The sequence below is a fragment of the Gossypium arboreum genome, chromosome 3 (genome assembly GCF_025698485.1).
Source record: "Gossypium arboreum isolate Shixiya-1 chromosome 3, ASM2569848v2, whole genome shotgun sequence".
NCBI classification, from domain to species: domain Eukaryota; kingdom Viridiplantae; phylum Streptophyta; class Magnoliopsida; order Malvales; family Malvaceae; genus Gossypium; species Gossypium arboreum.
In genome coordinates this window covers 71,554,363-71,570,215 of record NC_069072.1, presented here as the reverse complement: position 1 = coordinate 71,570,215, position 15,853 = coordinate 71,554,363, and the positions used below count along the sequence as shown (strand labels likewise).

Genomic DNA, 15,853 nt, shown 5'->3' with positions numbered 1-15,853 from the left:
TTGGTATTTTTGAAGCTCTGTATATTTGGTATATGGCATGTATAGGCTAGTGTTATCTTGATATGTTTTGAATTGTGGTTCTAGTCATGTGATTTGGCTTGTAAATGTCGATGTGAATTTGGCCATTTAATTTGGCTTAAGTTATGTATTTGATAAGTTAAATATATGAGGTATATAACGCCTTATATGCTGGTTTATTTGGTGTGATTATGTGTTAGTTAGTTTGATTAATTGTTAATTGATGTGCTTACTCTTGGAAGCTAGCTTATTGTGGATTGATTTAAGATGACCATATGGTATATGTTGAATTATAAAATAGGTAATAAGTTGATGGATAAATTCATTTAGTAGTATTGTATATTTGATGTTTTTGGCATAGTGAAATGATATGTTTTGGTTATGGAATTGAGTAATTGAAATGGTTGATTTTAGATGGTAAAATAAGAGATGAATTGGCATGTTTTGGCTGTATATATATGTTTAGAAATGATGCAATTTGATGTGGTTTAGGTATGCTCGAGGAGGGTGAGAAATGCTACTTAAACCAAGTCTATTTTCACTCCACACGGCTGAGCACACGGGCGTGTAGCTCGACTGTGTCTGACACACGGCCATGGTACATATCCGTGTGTCCCCTGGGGTACCCTACGATTTAAAGTCAGTATACCCTACAGTTTTGACACGGCCTAGACACACAAGCGTGTCTACTGGTCGTGTGTGGCACACGGGCTGGCACATGGGCGTGTGGTCGACTGTGTAACCCAAGTCAGTAACCTCCCTAATTTTCCCACGGCTATGGCACACGGGTGTGTCCTCGACCGTGTGGTGCAAGTCAATATGTATGCCTTGTTTTCACACGGCCTGTGACATGGGTGTGTCTAGTAGCAGTGTGAGGCACACAGCCTGTTCACACGGACGTGTGACCCTTATATCTTTGAAAATTTTCTATGTTTGCCAAAGTTTGTAAATGTTATCGGTTTGCTCCCGAACCCCTTCTAAGCATCTTTTAAGGTCTCATATGACCTTACAAGGGCAATGTGATTGACATGAATAGATTTTGACTATGATTGTATTAATGTATATGAATTGTGTGTGATTTCCGATAATGCCTCGTAACCTTATTTCGACGTCAGATATGGGTTAAGAGTGTTACATGCCAGATTTGTCAACAAGTGAAGGCCGAACACCAAGTATCTTCAAGCTTACTTCAGCCTGTGATGGTTTCCGAGTGGAAATGGGACCGTATTACTATGAATTTTGTGACAAGTTTATCTTTGACACCGAGAAAGAAAGACGCTGTATGGGTTGTTGTAGATCGATTGACAAAGTCGGCTCATTTTATACCGTACGTACCGAGTACTCACTTCATAAGTTAGCCCAGTTGTATACTTCTGAAATAGTGAGGTTGCACGGAGTGCCTTTATCGATTATATCGGATAGAGATCCGAGGTTCACTTCACGATTTTGGAAGAAATTGCAAGAGGCTTTAGGTACAAAGCTGAATTTTAGTACCGCTTTCCATTCGCAAATTGAAGGTTAATCTGAAAAGGTAATTCAGATTACTGAAGATATGTTGCGGTGTTCTGTTCTTGAGTTCCAAGATAGTTGGGAAAAGTATTTACCGTTGGTAGATTTTCCCTACAACAACAGTTTTCAGTCGAGTTTGAAAATGGCGCCTTATGAGGCATTGTATAGGCATAAGTGTCGAATGTCTTTTTATTGGACCGAAAATCATATTCACGGAGTTGATTTAGTTAGAGAAACCGAAAAGAAAGTGATGATAATTTGTGATTGTCTAAAAGCTACTTCGGATAGACAGAAATCCTACACGGATTTAAAACGGAAAGAGATTGAGTTTCAGGTAGGTAATGAGGTATTCCTGAAAGTATCTCCATTAAAGAAAGTCCTCAGATTTGGCCGGAAGGGAAAGCTGAGTTCATATTTTATTGGACCATCAGAGATTACCGAAAGGATAGGGCCAGTAGCAGATCGGTTGGCTTTGCCACCTGAGTTGGAAAGAATCCATGATGTGTTCCATGTGTCTATGTTACGTTGATACTGATCAGACCCTTTGCGTGTGATTTCACCACCAAAGGTTGTAACAGCCCGATTTTGGGCCTAGTAGGAACAATGCTTTTGGAACCACTATTCTGAGGCCGGAGAAATTATTTTTGATATTATTTTATGTGTCATAGCATGATTATATAAGTGCATGAAAATTTTGGTAAATTAATTTTAGCGATTGTGAGCTTAATTATGAAAAATGACTAAATTGCATAAGGGGAAAAAGTTTTGTTTTGCTAGCCAAATGTGTTAAATAGCTAGAGAATCATAATTGGAGGTCTTTAAAGTTGAAATAGACCCTTAAATATAGGTTGGCCAGTCATAGAGACAAAGATAAGACAATTTTCAAAGTTAGGTGGAATTTGGTGGCTTATTTGACTAAAAATAAAATAAAATAAAGAGGGAATGATATCATCTTCTTCTCATCTCTTTCTCCACCGAAAATGCCAGCAAGAGGGGGTTTTTGAAGTTTTAAAATTTCAGCTAGGTTATCCTCTTGCAAGTAAGTAATTTTCATAGCCATTCTTGGTAATTTTTGTACTTTTGGGAGCCTTGTAGCATGAGGTAACTAATGAGGGGACCATTTTCCAAAATGGTTGAAAGTATAGGGTTTTTCCATGAGATTATTATGTTGTTTGCTGAATTTTTATGGAAGAAAATGAGTCTTGGTTGTGTAATAAACAACTTTTGTAAAAGGAGTTTGCATGAAAACACCTAAAAAGGGCTATTTTGTAAAGTTTGTAAAATAAGTTGTAAATGTGTGAAATAATTGAAATTTTGAGTTGCTATAGTTATAAAAAGAATTTTTCTAGGCTTGGTAAAGAGGATATTTGATAAAAATCGATTTACGAGCCTAAGGGAAAAATTGTATTTTTTGTAAAGTCTAAGGGCAAAACGGTCATTTTGCCAAATTGTGAATTATAGAATTTTTAATTAATATAATGATTAAATGAGTGAATTTCATCATGTTAGATCAAGAAAATCGAGATTTGAGCTTAAATCAGAAAGTACGAGGTTATGGACTAAAATGGAGTAATTAGCCAAAATTGCATTCGAGGTAAGTCCGTGTCACTAAATAAGCATGTTATCCATGTTATTGTTAAAATTACTTGAAATCTATCTTGCTTTGGTTATATTGAATTATATATTGATGATATTGAGTATGGTGAAAGTGATGCCAAATGTTAATAACATTCATGTGAAGATAGAATACATTAGAAATTTGATGGAATATGATATTTCATAGAAACAAGTAAGTTGTACGTAAATAATGCTAATTCAATATTATCATGTATTGTACGATTAGTATGGTATGAATTTTTTATTTGCGTTGTGAATAAGAATTTATTTAATGAAAACTTCCGGATGAACATTAAGAATAGATTTGGATATTCATGCCATGACATTGAGTGATATGTGTGCTAGTGTAGGACATGTTTGGGACATGCATCGGCCACATATTGAGAGCCACTGTAAGACATGTCTAGGACATGCATTGGTATTGAGACGAGAGCTAGTGTAAGACATGTCTGGTACATGCATCGGCCTCGAGATATACAAGCTAGTGAAAGACCTATCTGAGACATGGCATCAGCTTGTTGTGCGTTAGTGTAAGACTTGTCTGGGACATGGCATCAACACCGATAGATGAGAGCCAGTGTAAGACCTGTCTAGGACACAGCATCGACCTCAATATATGAAAGTCAATGTAAGACCTGTCTGGGACATGGCATCGACTTTGATGTGCTAGCCAGTGTAAAACCATGTCTGGGACATGGCGTCGACATCTTATCCTATGTTTGGGGCTAATGAATATCCTGCAGTATTCCAAATGGTTCAACGGAAGATTTATGGTTTGTATCAAAGTAAAATAACTTATGACCATGTGGTGAATGGTATAGGTACCTAAATGAGAATTACGAAATACGAGCTTCATTTACGTTGCATGTTTAGTAAGGAAGGAAAGTGACTAAGTTATGCTTATGACCATCTATGTATTTTACATGAAATTGATGAGATGTGAATTCAAATCATGTTGTATGATTAATAAGGAATGAATATAAGTAAGTAAAGTATATGAGCATGTTGAGTAACACAGGTATGTATGCCAAACTCATGAGAAATGATTTTGGTTTATGATGCACATTTGGTGAGGATGTAAATAGATAAGTCATGCCTATGAGAATGATTTTGTGATGACCTTATGATTATAGGTCTATACTTATGATGTATAAACATGTATTTTTACCAATGTGGTGAAAATGAATTAATAAGGTGTGATAAACTTAGTATCATTAATTTACACCTAAAACAGTTTTGGACAGCAGCAGCAATCCTACTTTGAAAATCCACCAAAAATTGTGGAAATTGAGTTAGAGGCTGAATAAAATATTAAATTAAATCTTAATGAGTTTAGTTTCATATAGAAGAAACTGTGGAAGAAAAAGAGTTTCATATTATGAAATATATAAATTGTTGTGAGACAGAGTCAGAATGATTTTGAAATCCCCTATTCTAATTTGAGAAAATAATTGAAAATTGTAAAAAAATATTTATGGGTTATAATTTATATTCTTAGAATTATTAATGAGTCTATTTTCAAAAGAAATAGACGAGAATGTCATCTGAGTCCCATATTATGAGATAATTAATTTTTAGTGAAGAGGGGTCGGAACTATCAGACAGCGAAAAAGGGGTAACTTTAAGGAATAAACTGTACTTATTGGCAAGACCAAAAATTCTGAAAATTTTTTGGTAAGAAGATATGTGAGTCAAGTTTCAGGAAAAATTAGTGCATCTTAATTTGGAGTTCTGTAGCTCCAGATATAAATGATTTAGTAACTACAACTTGAGAAAACAGCTTGACTAGAACATAAGTAAAAATGCAAATAGGGTTGTATTACCTTGAGAAGCAAGTTGATAAATTTCTTATTATTTTTATACGATCTTACTAAGCTAGAAAGCTTACCCTCTCCTTTCCATTTCTTTAGTGTTGTCAGGTTAGCTTGGGGTTGGAGATCGTCGGAGGCAGCATCACACTAACAAGCTATCACCTTTGGAGCATTGATACATATGTTAGCGTTTTCAAGTGAGTGGCATGAATAGGGGATCAATTTTATGATATGAGTTATTGTGGTTAGCCAAATGTATTGGCCTCTATTGAGTTAATTTGTATATGGCCATGAAGTGTGACTTATCTTGATTATGGTTTGTGAACTTATCTATCTATGCTATGTTCTAATGCTTGTGATGTGATAATATGATTATGCTTGTTGGCCACATATGGTTGGTGTTATGAATTATGTGCATGATGAATGCTTTGTGACCAATCAAAATGGTCATGGCCATGAATTAAATGTGTAATATGGAAATAAGATGACGATTATGAAAATTTGGTAAAAGTGGTCATTAAATGACAAGGCTAATTAATAGGTATTGTTCTGTCTTGACTTGATATTATATGAGTATGTGAAATGTGTGAATGATAACATGTTAATGTTATGAATGTGACTTAATATGGGATGCTAAATCACTAAAATGATGTCATGATATGTGTACTTGGTGGGTATAAAGATGTGAAGGATTAAGGGTAACATAAAGGCTTGAAAAATAGTATAAGTGTTGGCCACACGGGCTGAGACACGGCTGTGTGTCTCAACCGTGTGGGGGACACGGCCTTAACACACGGGCGTGTAGCTTGGACGTGTGGTTTAATTTAGTCACTGAAGTCATAGTCAGAAAGTTACATGGCCAGAGGACACGGGCGTGTTCCTGAGTCCACACGGGCATGTGACTTTGTGTCATGGGAAATTTTCTAAGTTTTCCTAAAACTTCTCAAAGTTCTCGGATTAGTCCCAAATCAATCCCGATGTATATTTTGAGCTTTGTAGACCCAAAAAAGGGACGACATGCATGTGTTTGAAAAGTTTTGAAAAAGAAATTTTATGGCCTGGTTTTTGCATGTATGTGTATGTTTAAGTCTGGTAATGCCTCGTACCTTGTCTCGGTGTCAGACACGGGCAAGGGGTGTCACAGAGGTTGATATTCAACCAGATTGCGAAGAACCGGTTAAGATTTTGGCTCGGGAAGTCAAACAATTGAGAAACAAAAGTATTTCCTTTTTGAAAGTATTATGGCAAAGACAGGGTCGAAAAGGCTACATGGGAGACCGAGGAAAACATGAGAAACCAATACCCCAACCTTTTCACCGGTAAGATTTTCGAGGACTAAAATCCCTAAGGGGGAAGAGTTGTAACATCCTAAATTAGGGTTTAGTCAGAATAGTGGTTTCGAGACCACAAATACAAAGTAGAAATAATTAATTTATAATTATTATGAGGTCACTGATATAATTGCATGCTTATGTGAAAATTTCAAGAAGAAATTTTATGGATAAAGTGTCCAATTTGACATCTAGGACTAAATTGCAAAAGTTGCAAAATGTAAGTTCTAGAAGCTTTAAGCATAAAATTGCCATGAATTGTTAATTAGAGGTCCTTAAATAGCAAATTGCCCAATATCTATTTTTATGGACAAAAATAGGCATGAATAGAAAAAATTTTGAAAGAAAGGCCTTAAGGGCATTTTTGTTATTTGATTAATAAAAGAATAAAAAGGGAAAAATAAGTCAAAATTGTGTCCATCTTCCTCCTCCTTACCCGAAATTTTCAAGGAGCCATAGCTAGGGTTTTGTTCATCCTTTCAAGCTCGATTGTAAGTACACCCTAGCCACGTTTTTAATGTTCTTTATGTTTTTGAGATCTTTGAAGCATGATCTAGCTATTTCTACCATTGTTTTGAGCTAGGCTTCAAGTTCAAAAACTTACTCATGTGTGACATGCATGTAATTTGGTGTTTAATGGAGGAATATGAAAGTTTGATGCATGATAAACTGATCGCGTGATTCGTAACAAGTAATAAATATTTATAATGAAGACCAAACCTAGACTAACTATTATCACGACGAAAAGGCAAATGGACCTACCGAACAATAGTATAGTAATGGCAAGACCGGGATATCGTACCCAAGGGAACCAAAAGTACTAGTAATAACTATCTTTTTATTATCTAGCCTAAGAATAAAAGGGTTTAGTTTAATTAACTAATTATTTAAACTAAGAACGCACAGAGAAAAAATCGATTGACTTGAGACAATACCTAAGGAAAAATCCACCTAGACTTTACTTGTTATTCTAGTCGGACGATTTATTTATTCAACTTGTTCCGTAGAGATCCCTAAGTTATGTTATTATCCCTATTCAAGACTAATAACGTCTAATCCATAGATTGAATAACTGAGACTTTTCTCTAATTAGGGTTGCATTAACTCGATCTATGGATCCCCTTATTAGGTTTCACCCTAATCCGGCAAAATCTTGTCACCCTATTTCTAGGCGCACAATCAACTCTGCTTAATTATGGCAAATGTACTCTTAGACAGGGTCTATTCCTCCTCTAAATAAGAGCGTGTCTTGAATCAGTATCCTGGGACATCAAAACAAGAATTAAGAACACATAATTCAGAGCAAGTTAAATATTTATCATAAGATTCGGAAAATAATAACAAAATTCTTCTTAGGTTTCATTCCCCTTGGGTATTTAGGGGATTTAGTTCATAACTAAATAAGAAAACATCTCAGAAGAATAAAGAATACAAAACATAAAGAAAACCTAAAACTCCTTAAGGGGAATTGAGGAGAGATCTTCAGTCTTGATGATGAATCCGGCTTCTGAGATGGATCAATCGGCTTCCTTGGGGTAACTCCTTACCCCTCTTCTCCGTCCCCCCTTTTTCTCCTCCTCTAGTGCATATTTATAGGCTTTGGAATGCCTAGAAACCCTCCAAAATGGCATTTTCCGAATTGGACTTAACTTGGGCTCAACAGGGACATGCCCGTGTGACACGGCCGTGTGACGTGATTGCCAGGCCATGTTCGATCCATTAAATTGCACATGGCTGTATGGGTCAATGGCCAGGCCATGTGAATCATGAAAGCCTTGGTCGAGACCCTCAAAAGACACGGGCGTGTGAGCTACCCGTGTGGCAAGGCTTAGGCCGTGTCATCTTCTCGATTTGGTCTGTTTCTCCCTTTTTGGCTCGTTTTTGGCTCCTTTTAACTCTTGGTGCTCTCCTGAGTACAAAACATGAAATTAAAGCATTAGAAGCATCGAATTCACCAATTCTAATGAGAAATAATCTATAAAATGCATTAAACATGGGGTAAAAATATGTATAATATACGGTTTATCAAATACCCCTACACTTAAGCATTTGCTTGTCCTCAAGCAAAATTCTCAACTCATAATCAAAATAAATCCTTCTCAACTTATAATTTCTATCAATAATATCTCAAATTAATCCATAGGTAATCATACATTTGAGAATTAACTAAAAGAACATAAAAGTTTCAATCATTCCAAGTTGAGCATTTTATCCTGAAAATATAGGTGTCTTCCCTCATCTAAGTAATTACCTTTAATTCAGAATATCACTGAGTTTTACATCCTCACTAAGGATTTAGTCAAATCACTCGAGGTTTTTTAAGGACAATAAAGGAAGCACTCAATAGTCAATAATGGAAAGTCATTACCATAGGCTTGCATGAAAATCAAATCTCCACCACTTTAATTTTAAGATGATACATCAATCAAAAGGTCTTTAGAGGGTTGTAATGAGGCTTGGTTAGGGGGTGTGGTCACACGCTGAAAGAATGGGTTAGAATCGAGATTGAATTGAAAAGTTTCCTAACTAGAAAAAGAGTTAATCTTCACTTGCGTACAACAGAACTTCTCTTAGAATATGAAATTACAGATATGCATACATAGTTGTTTTTTTTTTTTAAGAGCAAGTTAAATAATATAGACTAAATATCAAGAACAAAACATAGCTAGACAATCCATGCAACTCATATCTCGACAAAAATAGGGATTAGTTTAAGGGATTTCAACAATAATGGGTTAAAGGTTAATATTAAGGGTAATACAAGAATTGGTTTGTTGGGCTCAAGGGGGTTTACTAGGGGTTAATCGTGGAGGTAGGTTTTTCATGGCATGAGTGGGTTAACCCTAAGTGCCTTAATCATTTTGATATATCAAATTAAATGGTGTGGTCTCGACATGCATAATCAAGCAAGTTCTAGAATAACAGTTCAATACTGACGCACTCAAAGCAATAATAAAAGTGAGCATGAAAGGATGAATAGATGCTCAAAAATCTCACAAAAATTATGGCTTTTTTTATGTTTAGACTCGTGAATTTTAATTCAAAGTAATACCTAGACTTGGGGAAACAGCCTATAATTTTAATTTCTTTAAAAATCAACTTATCATGCTTGATTCTCTAATGTCTTAAAGTTTAAATAACCAATGCATAAATCCCTATGTTTTAATTCAATATATATCAATCAGAATCATAAATCAATTAAAATTTATCCTAAATATGATATGAGAGTTTTTCATGAGAACAAGGTGATTATTAATGAATACCTCCCCACACTTAAGATGTACATTGCCCTCAATGTACAAAGATAGATGTTTAGAGAAAAAATAAGATAGGGAGAGAAGTGAAACTTCCTGTATGATGAATTCCTCGAACTTAGAGTTTTTGAGAGTGATCAGTTTGAGAGTGGAGGAGGGTACTCCGGCGGTCGTAGAGGTTCATTAGGCCATAAGTCCTACGCCAAAAGAATATTATATCTAGTGGTAGCTATGGTCGTGGTCTAGCAGGATATGGCAGTCGTGGAGAACTATTTTTCGGTGGAGTTTTAGTTCCTCTGTGATGATGAACTTAAGAGCTCTATATAACTGTGATAAAATTAAGAACTTTTTAGGAGTACTCGAAAAGGAATAACCGAAATCCATGATTAAAAATAAAATTCTAAAATCTAAAAAAGAAAAATAAAAAGTATTTTCAATTAAAAATAATAAATAAATAGTTCTAAACATCTTCATCGCTGGATGGTTCGCGAGGTGGGACTGGCGATGAGATGTGGAGGTGCTGACAAATCTGCTGTAGAGTAGCATCAATGTTGTCAAATCTTTGAAAACACTGATGCTCAAATCGGGTGAGGCACTCAGAGATGTCAGCATATGAAGCCGCCGCATGAACTGGACGAGAGAGTGGTGGTGATTGAGCCGGTGGGTCCTCGTGCTGTGGGAGGACATTATCAAGAATGTCCTCGTAGGCCTCCTCCTCGATAGATTGGGCGAGACGATACTGGGAAAGGTAGGTTCCTCGGCACCTCTCGATCATCCTCATGCTAAGCATGCTCGAGATGCCTTGTGGAGACATCTGGCCGATGAGGGTGAGGGATGATTCTTAGGCCGCGGTGTTGAGGAGCCTGAAATGTCGACCAGCCTAGTCACATAGGGGCCAATGGAGATGACCCCCTTCTGATGCCGCTCCGTCTGGTGCTAAATTGCTAGGGCTATGAAATAGGCAAGGTCAATGACGTGCCCTTGCGACATGCACCATAAGAAGTAGACATCGTGGTGTTGACGATGCCAGTGCTCTCTCGCCTCCCTGTAATCGTGTGAGCTAAAATAGCATGTAAGTACCTCAGGGATGGTGGAAGAACTGATGCCTTGGAACGGCTAGAATTGTACGAGGCTGTGCTAGGGGCCAAAGTCTGCCAACACTTCGAATGAGAGAAATGTATGTGGTGACTGAGAGCATGTAGTTCATTCTCCTCCCTAAACTCCTCTGTATATAGGCTTAGTGCAGCACCAAACTCTGGGATGCTTAGCTGGCGGCTTAATCCGCCTAGGCAAAACTGGACTGTGCTGGGATTATCGTACCTTGTCATTACGGTCTGGATATGGAACGTTGAGCAAAGTTCTATCATGAGCTCGAGGTATGTCAGCTCGATAATCCTGAAGAACAACTCCGACGGGTCGGTGGTTAAGAGAGCCCAAATCGCATCAGCCATCTAGACTTGTTCTACGGCAGCCCATTCGATGCAGCGACCTACTGCTAAAGGTCGGGCCCAAAGTATTTGGAAGAGCTCTTCTTGGGGCCCTCGTGGAAACTGTAGGAGAGGGTGACGAATTTTCGCGGTTGGACCTGCGGAGGATGACACTTCCTTACTCTTCTTCAAGGATGGTACGGTGGTTTTCTTTCCTCTTAAAGATGACATTGAAGGCGATAAGGGAGAGAGATTGAGCTTTAAAAATGAAGTTGGAGGCGACACACGGGCATGGCAGGAGGCCGTGTGGAGTTGCAACGGCTAGGGTTAGGGTTTTTGAATGGAGAAGGCAATGAATAGTGCAGGCTATTTATAGATTTTGGGACACACGTCTATGGGACACGCCCGTGTGTTCCAATTTCAGCCTGTGCGTTTCGCGTTTTTCCTATTTTGGCGAGTCTAAAATTTGACACACGCCCGTGTTCCTCGGGCGTGTTGGTTCACACGGCCGTGTCACACAACCGTGTCTAGCTTCGTTCGCTTTTCCTCGCCCGTGTAAATTTGACGGTTCAACCACGGGTGTTTGACACGAGCATGTCGCACGCCTATGCTGTTTTAACAGGTCCGTCCATGATTCGTCCACAAGGGCGTCGCACGCCCGTGTTGTTTTGGCAGGTTCGACCCCGGCCATGTCGCATGGTCGTGGCATTTTATCGTAGCCCGTGTTGGGGAAATCTTTTGCTCTATTTTCACACGGCCTTAAGCACGCCCGTGTGATTAGCTGTGTCTCTGTGGAAACACCTGTATTCAAGATTTCTATTAGTAGTTTAGGAGTTAAATATCAGAATTTAAAGAAATTAATAATGTTAGTGCTCGGGTTGCCTCCCGAAAAGTGCTTATCTATAGTCTAAGCTCGACTGACCTCTCTAGTGAATGGTCAAGGTGGTTCGAGGAATTTATATTCTTCATTCTTGCTATCAAAATAGGGTTTTAATCGGGTGTTGTTTACCTTGAAAGTGCCGAACTTGGGGTGACTCACCTCCATCGTACCGAATGGAAAAATATTGAGTACCATAAGAGGGATTTCCTCATTCGGTATGGTAGTGACAATGTGAGGATCAACGGCATCTAGTAAGACTGTATCACCGACCTGAAGTTGAATAGGTGAGGTATCAGGCTTGTTTTTACGTAGTTTCAGTTTATCATGTGTGCTCAGTTTGTGTTCTCGCCATTCGTCTAACTCCTCTATCCGTAGTCTTCATTCTTCATGGACGTCTTTGTTCTCTTTATGATAGTAGCGCACTGTCTCTGTTGTCTTTGTTCGAGGAAGTTCCTGCAAAGACGATTGAATATTAGTTTTATCATCGACAGTTTTTATAGCATTATCTTGAGTCTTAGAAGTTTTAACTGAGTCGCGTGCTTGGAATGTTACTGCGTCGTCACCTGCACGAAGTGTTAGCTCTCCTGTGCCTACATTCATAATGGTTCTGGCAGTTGCTAAAAATGGTCGTCCTAAAATTAAAGGTACCTCGTTATCCTCATCCATATCTAAGACAACGAAGTCTACTAGGTAAATAAATTTATCAATTTTAACGAGAACGTCTTCAATAATACCCTTAGGAAATCTAACTGTTTTGTCAGCCAATTGTATACTCATCCTAGTCTGTTTGGGTTTACCGAGACCTAGTCGTTTAAACATTTTATATGGCATAACATTTATACTTGCCCCTAGGTCAGCTAAAGCATTATTTACAGATAGACTACCAAGTAAGCAAGGAATTGTAAAACTCTAGGGATCTTTCAATTTGTTAGGTAGCTCATTCTTTAGAATAGCTGAACAGACTGCATTGAGTTCCACATGTGATGTAGCGTCTAATTTCCTTTTATTTCTCAGAAGTTCCTTTAAAAATTTTGCTGAGTTGGCCATCTACGAAAGAACTTCAATAAAGAGTAAGTTAATATGTAATTTTTTTAAGAGTTTGACAAACTTACTGAATTGTTCTTTTGTTTTGTCTTTTGTCATCGCTTTAGGATATGGCACACGAGGTTCATGATTTGTACTTACCTATTTGGGATCATTATTGTTTACCTTTTCTCGTCCTTTGTTCATCGCGTTGTCTTGTTGTATTCCTGGCTCAGGTGTAATGAATCCTTCCGTATCTTGAGTGTTAATTCCATTGAGGTGTTCCCTCGGATTAGGTTCAGTATTACTTGGTAGGCTACCTTGTGGTCGTTCGGAGATTAGTTTGGACAGCTGGCCTATCTGAGTTTCGAGTCCTTGGATCGATGCTTGTTGATTCTTAAGTACTATCTCGGTATTTTGGAAACGGGTTTCTGACACTGAGATGAATTTGGAAAGCATCTCTTCAAGGTTTGGTTTTTTCTCCTGTTGATAAGGTGGCTGTTGAAAACCCTGAGGATTTTGTGGCTTTGGATTTCCTTGACCTCCCCAGGAAAAATTTGGGTAGTTCCTCTAACCTGTATTATAAGTATTACTGTATGGATTATTTTGAGAGCTAAAGTTATTATTACCCATATAGTTGACTTGTTCTACTTTGGTTGTGGGATTGAAGGATTGATATTCTGTATACACACCTCCTCCGCTTAAGTTACACCTCATTATTGGATGTACCTACGTAGGACCAAGAAAACTATCAATCTTTTTATTGAGAAGTTCTACCTGATTTGAGAGCATGGTGACTAAATTGATGTTATAGATGCTGGCTGTTTTTGTTGGCTTTTTCCTCATAACTTGCCACTGATAGTTATTCAGTGATATCTCCTCTATGAATTCATAGGCATCTTCTGGTGTTTTATTGTTGATGGTTCTGCTAGCAGCTGCGTCAATCATTTGTCTTGTCGAGGGATTCACACCATTGTAGAATGTTTGAACTTGCAGCCAAAGCGGTAAACCATGGTGAGGGCACCTTCTCAGTAAGTCCTTGTATCTCTCCCATACATCATAAAGTGTTTCTAAATCCATCTGCACAAAAGAATAGATATCATTACGTAATTTAGCTGTTTTAACCGATGAAAAATATTTTAGTAAAAATTTCTCGGTCATTTGCTCCCAAGTAGTGATAGACCCTCGTGGTAACTAGTTCAACCACTGTTTAGCTTTGTTTCTCAGTGAAAAGGGAATAACCGAAGATGAATGGCATCATCAGAAACGCCATTAATTTTGAATATATCGCCAAATTCAAGAAAATTTGCCAAGTGCATGTTGGAATCCTCATCCTGCAAACCATCAAACTGAACAAACTGTTGTATCATCTGAATTGTGTTAGGTTTTAGTTCGAAATTATTCGCAGCAATAGCAGGTCTAACTATACTAGACTCAGTTCCTGTTAAAGAAGGTTTAGCATAATCATATATAGTACGTGGAGCAGGATTTTGATTAGCTGCAATTACAGGAGGCAGCTGATCGCCTGGGTTTTCAGCCATCTCGTCGGTTGGGGTTTAAGTATCATTTTCTAGCATGTTCTCCGTGTAGCGTAAACTACGCCTTATTTCTCTTTGATTTTTGCGAATTGTACGATCGGTTTCTTCGTCAAAGAGTAATGGTCCTGATGGGTTTCTTCTAGTCATAAACTATAAAAACCTGCCAAGAGAGAGCAAAAAGTAAATTAATAAATAATAAAATAAAATAAAATTGCAAGAAAAATAAATGACTAAAGTAATAAAAATTTAGTGTTCCTAATATTTCAACTCCCCGGCAACGGCGCCAAAAACTTGATCGCGTGTTTCGTAACAAGTAATAAATATTTATCATGAAGATCAAACCTAGACTAACTATTATCACGACGAAAAGGCAAGCGCACCATCGAACAATAGAATAGTAATGGCAAGACCGGGATATCGTACCCAAGGGAACCAAAAGTACTAGTAATAACTAAAGTACTAGTAATAACTATCTTTTTATTATCTAGCCTAAGAATAAAAGGGTTTGTTTAAATTAACTAATTATTTAAACTAAGAACGCACAGAGAAAAGAATTGGGGAATTGCTTTTGGGAAAATCAATTGACTTGAGACAATACCTAAGGAAAACTCCACCTAGACTTTACTTGTTATTCTGGCTCCAAATCGGACAATTTATTCATTCAACTTGTTTCGTAGAGATCCCTAAGTTATGTTATTATCCCTATTCAAGACTAATAACGTCTAATCCCTAGATTGAATAACCGAGACTTTTCTCTAATTAACACTCTAGGGTTGCATTAACTCGATCTATAGATCCCCTTATTAGGTTTCACCCTAATCCGGCAAAATCTTGTCACCCTATTTCCAGGCACGCAATCAACTCCACTTAATTATGGCAAATGTACTCTTAGACAGGGTCTATTCCTCCTCTGAATAAGAGCGTGTCTTGAATCATTATCCTTGGATATCAAAACAAGAATTAAGAACATATAATTAAGAACAAGTTAAATATTTATCATACGATTCGGAAAATAATAACAAGATTCTTCTTAGGTTTCATTCCCCTTAGGTATTTAGGGGATTTAGTTCATAACTAAATAAGAAAACATCTCAGAAGAATAAAGAATACAAAACATAAAGAAAACCCAAAACTTCTGAAGGGGAATTGAGGAGAGATCTTCAGTCTTGATGATGAATCCGGCTTCTGAGATGGATCAATTGGCTTCCTTGGGGTAAGGAATTACCCCCTCTTCTCCATCTCCCTTTTTTCTCCTCCTCTAGTTCGTATTTATAGGCTTTGGAATGCCTAGAAACCCTCCAAAATGGCCTTTTCTGAATTGGACTTAACTTGGGCTCAGCAGGGACACGTCCGTGTGACACGGCCGTGTGACGTGATTGCCAGGCCGTGTTCGATCCGTTAAATTGCACATGGTCGTGTGGGTCAATGGCCAGGCCGTGTGAATC

General features: G+C 37.7%; 1 non-coding gene across 1 annotated transcript; it reads left to right on the top strand.

The window, feature by feature from the left end:
- Positions 1–13,876: 13,876 nt before the first annotated feature.
- Positions 13,877–13,983, top strand: LOC128291153 (small nucleolar RNA R71). Its single transcript, XR_008280929.1, has one exon. It is a non-coding gene; the product is annotated as a small nucleolar RNA R71 (small nucleolar RNA).
- Positions 13,984–15,853: the final 1,870 nt, after the last annotated feature.